The 15,144-nt window shown below is 46.0% G+C and overlaps 1 protein-coding gene across 5 annotated transcripts in view; it reads right to left on the bottom strand.

The window, feature by feature from the left end:
• The window catches only part of St3gal3 (ST3 beta-galactoside alpha-2,3-sialyltransferase 3), a 230,597-nt gene that overhangs the window by 179,833 nt on the left and 35,620 nt on the right, over positions 1-15,144 (bottom strand). The gene's annotated exons all lie outside the window — the stretch shown is intronic.

Genomic DNA, 15,144 nt, shown 5'->3' with positions numbered 1-15,144 from the left:
GGAGAACAGAGCTGTTGGTAGCATTCCAGTGCAGGTCTGTGTGTGGACATCCGTTTACAGAATTTTTCTTACATATACACTTAAATAACTATGGATCATTTGTCAACCATATCTTTATCTTGCTAACAACTCAAACTAGCTTCCAAAGTTCTCGTACCATGACAGACTACAGGATGCTTTGTGGGCTGCACGTCCTTGCCAACGCCTCACCACGTTTCTTAACGTGATTGCTCCGGTGGGTATCTACCGCAAGTCCCTCAGAGATCCTCTTTCATGAAGCATCTCTCCGAGTCTCGCTCATTTTTATTGCCAGCTTATCATCTCACTGCTAAGTTGTGAAAACCTTGTATTTTGCACATAAATCTACAAGAGTTTCGAATTTCTACCACTGGATATTCTATACACAAGTACTGAGTATTTTCCCATTCTTAGTTTTACCTTTATTTTTTTATTTTCCGAGACAGGGTTTCTCTATGTAGCTCTGGCTGTCCTGGAACTCACTCTGAAGACCAGGCTGGCCTCGAACTCACAGAGATCCACCTGCCTCTGCCCCCCAAGTGCTGGGATTAAAGGTGATGGCCACCATCACCCAGCTTCAGCTCATACTTCAGTCTTTGTATGTGTACCTTTTGTGGGTTTGTAATTCTGTTTTCGAAACTCTGTAGCCCATGCTGGCCTTAAACTCATGGCAATCCTCCTACCTGAGCTTCCAAAGTACTGAAATTACTGCTGTGAGCCACCATACCTGATGGTGTTCTTTCAGTTTACAAAAACCAAACTGTCTTGTTCTAGTTCTTTTATTAATTCAAACAGGGTTTTCTTTTTACACCCTGTCCATGTCTCATGTCTGTAGCTTTTTGATTCAAATTGTTGTACGTCATTTCTGACGTCACCCGGCTTCCTGCCCACTCGGCTCCACCCTCGGTGGAAGTTCACTCCTCCAGCTGCTTGGTCCCAAACAACGCATGTCTCTGATGAGCTGTGTGGAGTGTGAAGGGGAAGGGGAGGCTTGCCAGGTGAAATAATGCTCATGCATATGCTCAAGTCAGTTCTGTTACACGGCTCTCCAGAAGAGTTGTGCCTCCCGCCAGTGAAGAATATAGGTTACAGGATTTTCCCACGCTCACCAACATTAGACAGTGTTCAGCTTTCTAATTCATGTCAAAGAGGTAGAAAGGGGTATTTTGTTTAACTTCACTATTTTATAGACTGAAAATTTATCTCTTCCTATGCCTAGCCTTGGAGGCTTCTTAATTCTTTAAAATGCCTATTACAATTCTTGGCCCATTTCCTATGGAGATATTGAGACCCCCATCCCTTTCTATCTCTGGACAGGGTCACGTGGGCCAGTCTGGCCTTGAACTGAGACCTTCTAATTTTGCTGCCAACGCCCTGATACTGGGATTTGGGGTTTGCACCGCCTCGCTGGCTTTCATGCAGTTCTGGAGATCAGAGCAGGGCTTCGTGCATGCTAAGCAAGTACTCTCCCAACTGTGCTGCCACCCACCAGGGTACCTTTTCCTCGACTGCAGCTCACTGCATGCCCTAAACACCAACCCTCGTAAATTTCAAACACTGACACCTTCTTTCCTGGCATATTAGCTGTATGTTAACTTTGTCTGTGGTACCCTTAATAACACAAAGTCTTTACATTTAATTTAAGGAAATTCAATGTTTTCTCCCTGTAAGTTTCTTTTTTCTTCTTTTTTTTTTTTTTTGGTTTTTCAAGACAGGGTTTCTCTGTGTCGTTTTAGTGCCTGTCCTGGATCTCGGCTCTGTAGCCCAGGCTGACCTCGACCTCACAGAGATCCGCCTGCCTCTGCCTCCCGAGTGCTGGGATTAAAGGCGTGCGCCACCGCCGCCTGGCCTCACTATAAGTTTCTGTGATTACTGTTTGTTCTTTGTTTTTATTTTGTTTTAACGGTCTTGTGCAGCCCAGGCTGGCCTCAAAACTGTCTCTGTAGCTGAGGACGCTCCTTCTTCCTGCACCTTCCAAGTGCTGAGACCACAGTGCCCACCGTGCCCAGCTCTTGCCTAGGATATCTGTATTTAAGATTTCGTTTCTGTCCTTCGACACCCAAGTCACTCTGATGCTCCCTCTTGACCGTCAGCTTGATCACAACTAGAAGTTTCTGGGGAATTAATAAGGCACACCCGCAGTGTGCCTCTGAGGGTATTTCCAAGGAGGGTTAGCTGAGTGGGTGGCACCATCTCAGGCTGGGGGCCTGGACAGAACAGAAGCGGGTGAAGGAGGAAGCAGCGGTCACTGTTTCCCGATGGCCACGTTGTCAGCGGTCCACTGTCACACCTGCCGGGCCACTGACGGAACCTCAGGAGCACAGAGTCGAGGAATTAATTCCTCTTGGTTGCTCGAGAGCATCTGTCACAGTGACATGGTCACAAAGATAATCCTTTACTTTCTTCTATGTGACTGTTCTCCTTGGAATCTTTCCTTCTGAAGGTTTTAATTACGTGTTTGTGGCCTGTGTGGGGACGTGCATGTGTGCGGGTGCCCAGGGAGGACAGAGGAGTGAGACTGGGTACCCCTGGAGCTTGAGTCACAGGCACACAGGATGTGGGTCCTGGGAACTGAACCTGGGTCCTCCGCACGAGGCAGTGGATGCTGCAGACTGCAGACTCACCTCCCCAGGCCTGACTCTGAGAGCCTGGGGCTTCTCTAAAGTCTACGTTTGTGTGTGGATTTCACGGAAGCTCGTCTCCTCAGGCTCTTTTAGTGAGACGTGTGTCCTCGCTGCTCTCGGTGTCCGGGACACACTCATTAAATCCCTGGACACGGACGGGGCTTCCGTCTCTACTCTCTAGGCTTCAAACCGTTCTTTTTTTCCCTTCCCATGTTAGCATCAACACTAGTGCTTCTCACTGTCTGACACTAGAAACGTCTTCACATGTGAGAGGTCAACCTCCATGTGCTCAGCTTCAAAGACGCAGGAGGCGCTTCCTCAAGCCCAGGAGGGAAAAAGGACAACGGCAAAGGTCAGATGTCTAGACAAGACGGCTGTCGCGTGAGTTTAGAAGCTGAGATGGATGTGGATGATGAAGTCAACAGGGAAAGAGGGGAGAGAGAGACCTATCCGGATTTCCCATCATACATACAACAGGGAAAGACGGGTGATTCTGGGGCTGGGGTATGGCTCAGCTGAGAGAGTGCCTGCCTTGCATGCATAAAGCCCTGGGCTCGATCCCCAGCACCACATAAAGATGAGGAGTGATGGCACACACCTGTGAACCCCAGCAACCTAGGAGGTGGAGGGAAGGGCCAGTAGTTCAGAGTCATCCTCAGCTCCACAGAGAGTTTTAGACCACTCTGGGCCACATGAGACCTTGTCTCAAGAGAAAAAAAAAGTTGTGATTCTAGAACAGCACGCTGATGATTTTTCTAATAGTCTACAAACTGACCCAAAAATTCACGTTCATTCTTTGTGACACAAGGTATTGCACATATTTTTACTTTTATTCATAATTAGACCTTACCTACTTAATGGAGCTCTACAGAAGAAATTACTGAATTATGGAAATCCGACTTAAGTAAAACCAAAAGGAGCATGTGCCTGGAGTGCCCTGTAAACTGAAGCCGGGATCTCCTGAGCAGTCGGCAGACAGGCCGTCCAGCTATGAACCACTGTGTTCAGACAGCTCCTCTCCGCCTACATCCTGACCCTTGCTCTACAATCGGTAAGTTTCTAGTACTGCCTTAAATTGGGCATGGTATGAAATCACAGTTATTCTTGCTTAAGTTTCAGATCTGAGTCAGCTTAGAACTCCACAGTCAGCCCAGTGCACACCAACTACAGCCGGTCCCGGTGCACACCGACTACAACAGTTAGTCCCAGTGCACTCCGACTACACCTACTCCCGGTGCACACCGACTACAACAGTTAGTCCCGGTGCACACTGACTACAGCCGGTCCCGGTGCACACCAACTATAGCTAGTCCCAGTACACACTTGACTACAGTTAATACTATTAACTGTAACCAGTGCACGCTTACAACAGTATGATTTCTGAGATAATTTCATAGTAAGACATCTGTGTACTTGGGGGTTCTGTTCAAACATGAATAGTCTCTCAAAGTGGAGGTATGCACCATTACTCTGTTTGCTTTTATAGCAATCTCCATCCATGCCACTGCATTCTGTTTCCTCTGAAGTAAACTCATAACTCACCAAGAGAACTCTCTGGCCTTCAGTTGGCTGTGATCAGATATGCTGCTGAGGGATGTACAGAAGGAAAGACAGCTCTGGACAAAAGGACTCTGTATCACACAGGTGGGGATTGGACTCTAAGACACCAGTACTGAGTGTAGACCTGTCTCCACTTAGGACCAATTCACTTAAAACTCAGTTTTCCCATGGTGAGAGGTGGCATACACCTTTAATCCTAGTACTTAGGAGGCAGAGGCAGAGGCAGAGGCAGGTGGATCTCTGTGGGTTTGAGGCCAGCCTGGTCTATATAGTCAGTTCCAGGCCAGTTAAGGCTGCATCCTAAGATCCTGTCTCTAAACAAACAAAAATTCCCAAACCCTGGTTTTCCCACCTGTACAACTGGGTAAGAATGTCTCGGACTTTACAACTCTAGGTGTGTGATCTCAAACAAGGCATTAAGAATGTGTTGAGCCTCGTGAATCTCAACTTTAAAATGTGGAAGTACTACCAAACACAATAGGGCTAAAGCAGGCATGCAAACTGGGCGTGGTGGTCTCACACACACACACACACACACACACACACACTGGTTATCTCTGAACTAGGGAGACGAGGTAGAAGATACGGAATTCAAGATCATCTCAGCTACAAATCAAGTTTGAGGCCAGCCTGGGCTACATAAGACCGTGTTCACACACACACACACACAAAAAAAACCATAAGAAGCATAAGCTCAGCTCCGAGAACATGAATCATCAACATATTTTAGTGGGGGCTAGAGAGAGGATTCTGCATTCAAGAGCACTGGCTGATCTTCCAGAGTCCCAGGTTCAGCTCCCAGCATGCACATGGGGTCTGTCTTAGTCAATGTTCTATTGCTGCAAAGAGACACCATGACCACAATTCTTACAAAGAAAAACATGTAACTGGGGCTGGCTTACAGTCCAGAGGTTTAGTCCTTTATCATCATGGTGGGAAGCATGGCAGCACACAGGCAGACATGGTGCTGGAGAGGTAGCCAAGAGTTCTATATCTAGATCAGCAGGCTGCAGGAAGAGAGAGAGACACTGGGCCTGGCTTGAGGATTTGAAACCCCAAAGCCTGCCTCCACAGTGACACACTTCCTCCAATATGGCCACACTATCCCCACAAAGCCACACCTCCTAACAGTGCCACTCTCTGGTGACCAAGCATCAAACACATGAGCCTACCATATCCAAACCACCACAGTGGCTCTCGACTGTCTGTAACTCAAGTTCTGGAGGATCTGAAGTCTCTTCGGACCTTTGAGGATTGATTCATGCACATTATGCACAGACACACACTCAGACACACACACATACACGTATTTTTTTTTCTTTTTAAATCTTTTCAAAGGGCTGCCAAATCATAAGAGCCATGAGAGAAGAGCAGCAATATAAACACATGTATTTATCCCAAAACCCTGACAAGGAGCAAGTGAGGACCACTGGGCCAGTAAATACTTCCTGCTACTGATTTTCCACTCTTTGCAAACGACCTCCCTTCTGTACGGATGTGCATGTGTACAGACATCTTTATTAACACTCTTCGTGTTGGTATGTATGTCTACTTTACCTATCTATGTCAATGGTCTAGTGTGTCCCTGAGTGGAGACATCATCACAATCACACTAAAAACATCCCCAGGACACTTCCCAGACCAAACTTCAAAGGTGCTCCAGTCCCTCCTGTGTGAGTTTCCTGCATGTGGTGGTTTGAACGAAAATGGCTCCCATAGGGAGTGGCACTACTGGGAGGTGTGGCCTTGTTGGAGGAAGTGTGTCACTGTGAGGGTGGGCTTTGAGGTCTCCTATGCTCAAGCTACACCCAGTGTCACAGTTACTTCTGCTGCTGGTGGATCAAGATGTAGAACTCTCAGCTCCATCCCCAGCACCATGTCTGCCTGCATGTTACCATGATGATAATGAACTAAACCTCTGAAGCTGTAAGCCAGCCCCAATGACATGTATTCCTTTATAAGAGTTGCTGTGGTCATGGTGTCTCTTCACAGCAATAGAAACCCCAACTAAGACACCACATGAAGCCTGTGCATATACCACCATACCCTGCACACCATCTCCTCTCCAGTGCACTAACATCAGAACCGCCCAAGGAGATGTAGAGGGGTGCTGTCAGAAGTCTGCAGAACTGTTTGGGAACAACAAGAGAGGGAAAAAGTGGGGGGACATACCTTTAATCCCAGCATTTCAGGGGCAAAGGCAGGCTTATTTTTACAGGTTAAAGGCCAGCCTGGTCAAAACAGCAAGTTCTAGGTCAGCCAGGACCATATAGTGAGACCCTGAAGCAAAAATCAATCAATCAATCAATAAATAAATAAAATTAAATTTAAAAGTCTGCACGCTCACACGTTCAGTACAACCACAACTTTTTTAACTTTTTTCTGAATATTTTTGATGTGTGGAATCTAGAAGCAGACTACAGATGTGGTGCCAGCCAGCTGTGTCCCATTGGCATTCTCAGTAGCTTTCATCTCTTCGTGTAAACAACTGGGGTGGACACTGGTGCGTCCATCTTGGCATGTTGCTCCCTGCTTCTTTAGGAAGTAAAACTGCTGTTGGTCTCATCTCCTTGGCAAGTAAAACCTGATTAGACAGCACGTGTGTTTAAACTTGTGAACGGTGGGGCTGGAGAGATGGGTCGGTGGTTCAGGGCACCTGCTGCTCTTACCCAGGACTCAGTTTTGAGTCCCAGCACCCACATGGCAGCTCACAACCATCTGCAACTCCAGTTCCAGGGGATCTGACGCCCTCTCCTAACCTCTGTGAGCAACAGGCATGTGAGGGTGTACATGTGGACATTTTTTACATAAACGTAAAATAAATAAATCTAAATTTTAAAAAACTTACACAAGTTCTTAATATATATTAAAAATGTAAGTGTGGTAGTGCAAGGCTATTGTCCCAGCACTTGGGAGGCGGAGGTGGGAGAATTACTTAGGCCCAAGAGCTGCGAATATCTGCGGTAACGTGTGAGGCTCTGGCACAGTAAATAAATAAGCAAATAAATATAAATAAACAATTTAAAACAATATTTAAAAAAAAAAATCTCGACCACGGCTGCTGAACTGTGAGGACAAATTACCGGGGCCCGCTGGGAACAGGACTTCTAACAGGCAGAAGGCCATTACGGTGCAAGGCCGCTTTTGCTGGCTGTAAGGGAAGTCTCTGGAACCAAAGAGGGCACACAGCTCAAAGCTGTTTATGCCTGAGATGAAACTAGAGATGTGCTCCCTGCGTATAAAGCCAAGAACAGCCCAGTGAGTCCTGGAGGCAAACCAAACAAGACCAGATAATCTGGGGAAAGGTAACTTGGGCCCATGGAAATAGTGTCATGCTTTTCGTTGTCAAATGCCGAAGCAACCTTCCTCTAAGGGCCACTGGGCACAGGATCTGTGTGAGGCTGCACCCCTCCCAGATTGTAACTAGTGAAAAACAAAGAGAAAAAAGTGGATTTGTAAAAAAAACAAAACCACAACCCTCTATCATATACAATGAAAATACGTTCTTTGTTATTTGTCTTGATTTTGCTTAAAATTTCACAATTTCCTTCATATAAAAATTTAATAGACAAGAATAACATTTTCCATTTTCCTCTTTTATGATTCCTGACCTTGACGTCATGTCAATGAACTCTTCCCAGCTTTAACAGTATCCTATTTATAGCTTTGATATGGAATTGATTTTTGTGTGAGATGTGAGAAGGATTTCACTTGAATTCTCTGACTAAATTAGGTGGATGTCTGAGAACAAAGTAGGGTGATCCATCTTTGCCCTCAGATCTTAGTCGCTATCTCTCAGGACCACACTTCTCTGCGCATGCTCCTGCACTGCAGGTAACAGATCCCCTGACTTCTTCCCACACACTGGTGCCGCCATTTCATTACTGTGGCTTCAGAACAGACTCTGATGTCTGGAAGGGTAAGTCTCTTGCTTTATATTATTATTTTCAGTTTTTTTTTAAAGTCTTTAAAAACAGAATTACATTTATTTATTTTGTGTGTATGTCTACACATGCACAAGCATGCCACTGTGTACGCACGGAGGTCAGAGGACAGCCTATAGGAGTCGGTTCTCTCCTTCTACCACGTAGGTCCTGGGGGTCAAACTCAGGTCATCAGGCTTCGCAGCAAGCACCTTTCCCCACTGGGCCATCTTGCCAGCCCTGACTCTTTCTTTTAAAACAAAGATTTTAATGAAATACATTTAATTTTTTTAAAAAATGCTTAAAAATAAAATTCACATTTAACTAGACAGGTCTTCTGACTTTTGGTGCATATATGCACGAGTATGAACATGACCTCAAACAAGATGTGCAGCGTTTTATCATTCCAGAAAATCCCTTCATGTTCCTACAGTCCTCCACATAAATCAACCACTGACGCAAACCTCTATAGCCAAGGACTAGTTAACCCTTTCTAGACCTGAATCTAAATGGAACCTCACGATTTGGACTCTCTCCTACCGAGCTTCTTTCACTCAGAGCATGGATGTGAGGTTCAGCCATGCTTCTCATGTAACAGTCAGTAGCTCGTTCCCTTGACTGCGAAGTGATGCTCCACCGTGCGCTACAGCCCGGTGTGTTCCACTGCCCGTCACTAACAGAAACTGAGGGGGTAGTACCTGCTGCTGTTAATAAATCTGCCACAGACATTTGTTTCTACTGTTTTAGTTTTAGAAAACTTTAGACAGAAGTTTTCATTTGTCTTGAGTAAATAGTTACAGACACATATACAAGGATGCTTAACTTCTTACGGGTTGTTTTCTGAGTTAGAGGTGACCCACACTTCTAAGACTGTCTTGCTGAGAGCCCTGCAAGAGTGGGCCCAGAGTAGGTCTTGCTCTCGGGTGAGGCCTTCCAGTGCCTCAGCTGCACACAGGGTGTTGAGAGCTTTCCACTGCAAGGGTGGGGACACCGATGTCCCAGCACTGCTTCCCCTCATCCCTCCCCCTCTGCCACCTCTCCTGTGTGTCAGCCTGGGGCAGGGCTGCACTGGAAGCCTCAGTTTCTGCTCTGAGTATACAGCTCAGACTCACCAGAATCCTCCCACAGACGCCTGATACCCCCCGATGGGCCATCCCACAAATTCTCCCAGCTTCCAATGCTCCAAGGTGTCTCTGAGTAGCAGAGACCACCACAACCCTTCCCACTCGGTCTGAACAGAGCGGGTGGTGCACTGGCAGGAGCCGGGAGACTGTGGAGCTCGCTCGGTGTGTTCCTTCTCGGGGCTGACATCTACACCCGGTGTCCCTTGACACAGCCCTTCATTTGTTTTGTCCTTGAGAACAATTCTCTCTAGAGCGAAAGCTACTCTAACACCACTTACTCTATCGTCACAGGGAGCAGAATGTCGTCTAACCCATGGCCAGAGACGCCAACCTCCACTTCACTTTCTGCAGAGATTAATTTGGATTATCTGTGTGCGTCTATCTGTGTGCACGTATGTGCATGTATGTAGGGCACTTGCAGAGGCCAGAGAGGTATCGAATCTACTGGAGCTGGGATTACAGGTGGGTGTGAGCCACCCAGTGTGGATGCTGAAAGCTGAACTTGGGTCCTTTGAACTATTCCTATCAGCTCAGGGCAGCCTGTCCTTTTAAATATCAGACACAATTTCCAACTGACTTGCTCCCTGAGATTTTCAGTAGCAATCAGATCAGCAGCATGTATTTTAGAGCCCTTCTGTTACAATCCTTCACAAATATGAAACTGAAGGGACTTCCTATAATTGATAAACACAGTGGCATAAAATTTTAAAGATCCCACCACACAGGAAAAAAATCCTGGAAGATCCATTTCATTAACAAGAAACAGCAGAACTTTAAATTAATATGCATAGTTTCTATGGAACAGGACACTAGAATCATTTCTAAGAAGAGACACCTACCTCTGCCAGAGCAATGGCCCAGATAAACAATTGGGTAAGAGAAACTCAAGTACTTTACCACCACTTGGGAAGGAAGAAATGGAAGGATACCTAAAGCTTTCTAACCCTGAGGACTACGTTGGTTTGCTTATTAATTTATAAAAATAACTGTGCCAAAGGCAGATGTGCATATTTTCATCACATTATAAATATAATTCTACAGTTTGTGTATGTGTAGTAGTTTGAATGCAATTGGCCCCCATAATCTCATAGGGAGTGGCACTATTAGGAGGTGTGGCTTCATTGGAGTGGGTGTGGCCTTATTGGAGGAAGTGTGTCACGGTGGGGGTGGGCTTTGAGGTCTCCCATGCTCAGGATACCACCCAGTGTCACAGTCCACTTCCTGTTGCCTGCAAGATGTAGGACTCTCAGCTACTCCTCCAGCACCACGTCTGCCTGTAAGCTGCCATGTGCCTCTGCCATGATGATAATGAACTGAATCTCTGAAACTGTGAGCTGCCACCTCAATTAAATGTTTTCCTTATAAGAGTTGCCATGGTCATGGTGTCTCTTCACAGCAACAGAAACCCTAAGACAGTGTGTGTATGTGTGTGTGAGTGTATATGTATGTATGCATGTGTGTATGTGAGTGAATATGGATAGTTGAGTGTGTGTAAGTACATGTGTATGTGTTTGTTAGTGTGTGTATGCGTATGAGAGTGTGTACATGAATATATGTGTATGTGACTGGACTAAGAGAGCCTTTGTCCAGTGACTGATGGAGGCAGATGCAGAGATCCACGGCCAATCGATGAGAGAGAGGAGGGATTCTGCAGGCAAGGGACGTCGAGATCATGATGGGAAGACGTGCAGAGATGACCGGCTACACTACTGGAGGCCCATGAACTGTAGACTCGTGGCTGTGAAGCCCCCAGGGGACTGGACTAGGCCCTCTGGATACAGAAGACGGTTGTTTGGCTCGAACTGTTTGGGGAACACCCAGGCAGGGGGATCGGGATCCATCCCTGGTGCATGGGTAGGCTTTTGGGAATCTGGTGCCTGTGGTGTGGTGCCTTGCACAGCCTTGGTGCAGTGGGAAGAGGCTTGGACCTGCCTAGGCTCAGTGTGCCGGGCTCTGCTGACTCCCCATGGGAGACCTTGATTTGGGAGATGTGGGGATGTGGGGTGGCTTGGGAGGGAGGGCTGGGAGATGGAAAGAGGGAGGAGGTGAGATCTGTGGGTGGTATGTAGAGTGAGTAGAAAATTTCTTAAAGAAAACAAAAGAATATATGTGTATGTTTGTGTATTAAATGTGTATATGAGTGTGTGTGAGTATGCATGCATGTATATGCATGTGTGAGTGTGTGTTATGCGTAGGCGTGTGTGAATGTGTGTAGGTGAATGTGTAGGTGTGTATATATATGTGCATGTGTGTATGTATGTCAGTGTACTTATGTGTGCATATGTATATGAGTATATGTATGTAAGTATGAATGTGTATATATGTATATATGTGTGTATGCAGTGCTGGGGGCTGAACCCAGGGTTGCACGTTAGGCCAGAACTTTACCAGTAGCCATGTTCCCAGCTTCTTTTATATTTACATATATTTTTTTTTTTCAATTTTGAGACAAGATCACAGTTAGTTGCCCAGACTAGCCTTGAACTCACTAGGTAGCTCAGTAGATCTTGAGCTTTTGATTTTTTTTTTTTTTTTTTTTTTTTTTTTTTTTTGAGTTTTCAAGACAGGTTTTTCTCTGTGTAGCCTTGGCTGTCCTGGAACACACTCTATAGACCAGGCTGGCCTCGAAGCTGAAGATCCACATGCCTCTGCCTCCCGAGCGCTGGGATTAAAGGCGTGCGCCACCTGAGTAGCTATGACTAAGAACCTGGACCACCAGGCTCAGCTCTTCTCGTTTGGAAACCCAGACTGCTGTAGCTTCTCAGATGTTGGGTTTCTAAGTGTGTGCCACATACCCAGTTCCTATGCTATTTTTTTGTCTGTAACAACTTTTTTAAAAGTTTTGTTTTGTTTTGTTTTTTGGTTTTTTGAAACAGGGTTTCTCTGTGTAGTTTTGGTGCCTGTCCTGGATCTTGTTCTGTAGACCAGGCTGACCTCGAACTCACAGAGATCCACCTGGCTCTGCCTCCCAAGTGCTGGGATTAAAGGTGTGCGCCACCACCGCCCGGCTTGTTTTGTTATTTTATTTTTTGTTTTGTTTTTCTGAGTCAAGGACTCAACTGTGTAGCCCAGGCTGGCCTGGCTCGCTATGTGGACTAGGCTGGTCTCAAACTCACAGAGATCTGCCTGCCTCTGCCTCCTGATGCTGGGATTAAAGGCCTGTAACGTGACATCTGGCTTAATGGTGTGTGTGTGTGTGTGTGTGTGTGTGTGTGTGTGTGTGTGTGTGTTAAACAGTTAGGTACTCACGGAGACCAAAAGCATCTGATTTCCCAGAGCTGGAGTTGAGCCACTTGACATGGGTGTTGGGAACTGAACTTGAGGCCTCTGTAAGAGCAGCAAGCTCTTTTAACTACTGAGCCATCTCTCTAGCTCTGTCTATAGCACTTATAAAACAGGGTGATAACTAAACTAATCTCAAACTACTCTTTGAAGGTCAGTGTCTGATCCAGGCCTCTGGTATATGTGCCATAAGCTGTCCAAAATAAAGTGGTTTGCACCCCTCTACAACATGCCTTGAAATTGATGGAACCGCAAAACTTCCATCTGGAAGATACTCACGCCTTTAATCCCAGCACTTAGAAGGCAGAGGCCAGCAGATCTCTGTGAGTTTGAGGCTAGCCTGGTCTACATCATGAGTTCTAGGTCAGCCAGCACTACATAGAGAGACCCTATCTTAAAACACACACACAACACACACATACACCACACACACACACACACACACACACACACACACACACACATTCCCCAACCCCCATCAAGGTAACCATCTGGGCTTGCCTCTGTTTGCTGAGTGAAGGCCCCTCTCTGATTGCTAACCCATCTAGGCTTGCTCCTCTCCCTCTGACACCACAACACAGAGATACCACAGTGAGATGGACTCAACAACCCACCCCACGTCAAGGATCTAAGAGGCTTGAGAGACACTATCAGGAACATGTGCATGCTGGTTCATCAGCTCACAATACAAAACACACCTGGTGGTCACTAGGAATTAACCAGCCAGGCCCACAGACAGCACAGTGGCTGTGAGCAGCTACCAACGCAACCTAACCAACCTCCACGTCTCCTCCTCAACCCCCTCTTCCCCCCACCTCCTTTTTTTTTTTTCTTTTTTGAGCCAGAGTCTCACTAGGTGACATAAGCTGTTCTGGACCTCTCAATGTAGACCAGGCTGGCCTCGAACTCATAGAGATCTGCTTGTCTCCGCCTCCTGAGTGCTGGGATTACTGTGTGGGCCACCACCGCCCAGCTTCTGTCTCTCTTTCCTCTTATTCCCTTCTTCGCTTTTTACTGCCTCTTTGAGAACCTTTCCTTCTCTTTTTATCAAGTAGAGTACAGACTTAAACTCTCTCTTCAGTATTTGTTGTAGCATTCAATGTGAAATGGGTCTTAAAGATGGAAAATCCGAGTTCAGGTCCAGCTCAACTGTGTGACCCCGGTACATTACTTAAGTGCTGGGGTTTGTCCAACTGGAAAATGAGGATTAAAGGCATCTTCACAGACTGGTATTAAGAATTAAATTAGATGAAATAAACTGTATATATTGTCTGGCTGGATGCCTGATATTATGGGTCTTCCATAATGCTAATTCCTTTTTACTTCTCTAGGAAAATATTATTTGATCCTTAGTTATGACCGCGATGGGGAAAAAAAAGGCCTCTGTTCCTAGCGTAAGACTGGCATGGAGCCACCATTCAGAATTCTACACTGTCTGATATAAAGGCTCCTTACTTTGGAGCACTCAACCTGAATTCTAAAAATAAATCAAGACAGAAAAATTTTAATAACTTCTTGAAACATAAAGCAGTGGCAACCATAAGCTGAGCGTTTTTTTTTTTAAACAGAGTGTCATATAGCCCAGGATGGCTTTGAACTCAGTACATGGCCAAGGATGACCCTGAACTTCTAATCCTGACTTCACCTCCTGAGTACTAGGATTACATATATGAGCCACCAAGACTAGTTTTACTTGGGGCTGGGCTTTGTGCATGCTAGGTAGGCACTTGACCAGCTGAACTCAGCCCCAGCCCAAGCTAAACATTTAAGAGGCAGGAACATTCTACACAAAGCAATAAAGATTTAACATGGTATTTTAAAGTTCAGCTTAAAATTACCCAAGTCGTTTGGGCCATGTGAGGAACACCTGGTCTACTCCACAGCAACAGCTGCTGTGTTAGGGCTCAGTCCAGCGGCAAGCCAGCCAACAGCCACATCTTCCACCTCGTTTAAACCTTGGCCCAGAGACTGACCCCATGCTCTAGACTAGTTAGTTATACACTGATATCCAGGAGCTGTCCACAAAAATAGAATTGGTTTTGAGAAGACGCATCACTGGGAATCAGACTAGGCAACTCAGTGTTTCCTAAACCAGGCTAAGATTAAACAAAACGGCCAAAGAAGAGCCACCATGGGGCTTCCCCATGTGATGCTTCAAGCTGTAGCCAAGAACGAAATGTACAATGATGGATGTCAAGTAATGTCATCCCCTCAACTGCACGCCTGTAACACAGAGGACATTGAGGAACAGAAACCAGGCTGTCAGGCCATGAGGGGGGCACTGTAACACCTGAGGCCAGACGCTCACATGGAGGGAGGTGTTGGGAGTTGCTGGGTCACAGTATTCTAGTTAGACGCAAGTTCAATACCAAAGGGCTGAAGAGATGGAGGAGACAGTTTCCTCAGGGGAAATAAAACAAAGACAATATCAAATTGAAAATGCAAGGAAAAAGTAAAGAGGAATGTTCTGAGGGCAGAAAAATAAACCAACTTCAATCCCAAACCCCAAGGCAGTAACTGAGAAGTAAGGGTGGGGTACATTTGACTAATTAGAAAAGACAAAAGCCTTTGGGAACTAGAAATCCGGGTACAGTCTGAGGTTTGAACGGAAGA

This window comes from Peromyscus californicus, unplaced genomic scaffold (assembly GCF_007827085.1).
Source record: "Peromyscus californicus insignis strain IS unplaced genomic scaffold, ASM782708v3 Scaffold_5__1_contigs__length_169319896, whole genome shotgun sequence".
Lineage (NCBI taxonomy): Eukaryota > Metazoa > Chordata > Mammalia > Rodentia > Cricetidae > Peromyscus > Peromyscus californicus.
This window is presented reverse-complemented; position numbering and strand designations above follow the sequence as displayed.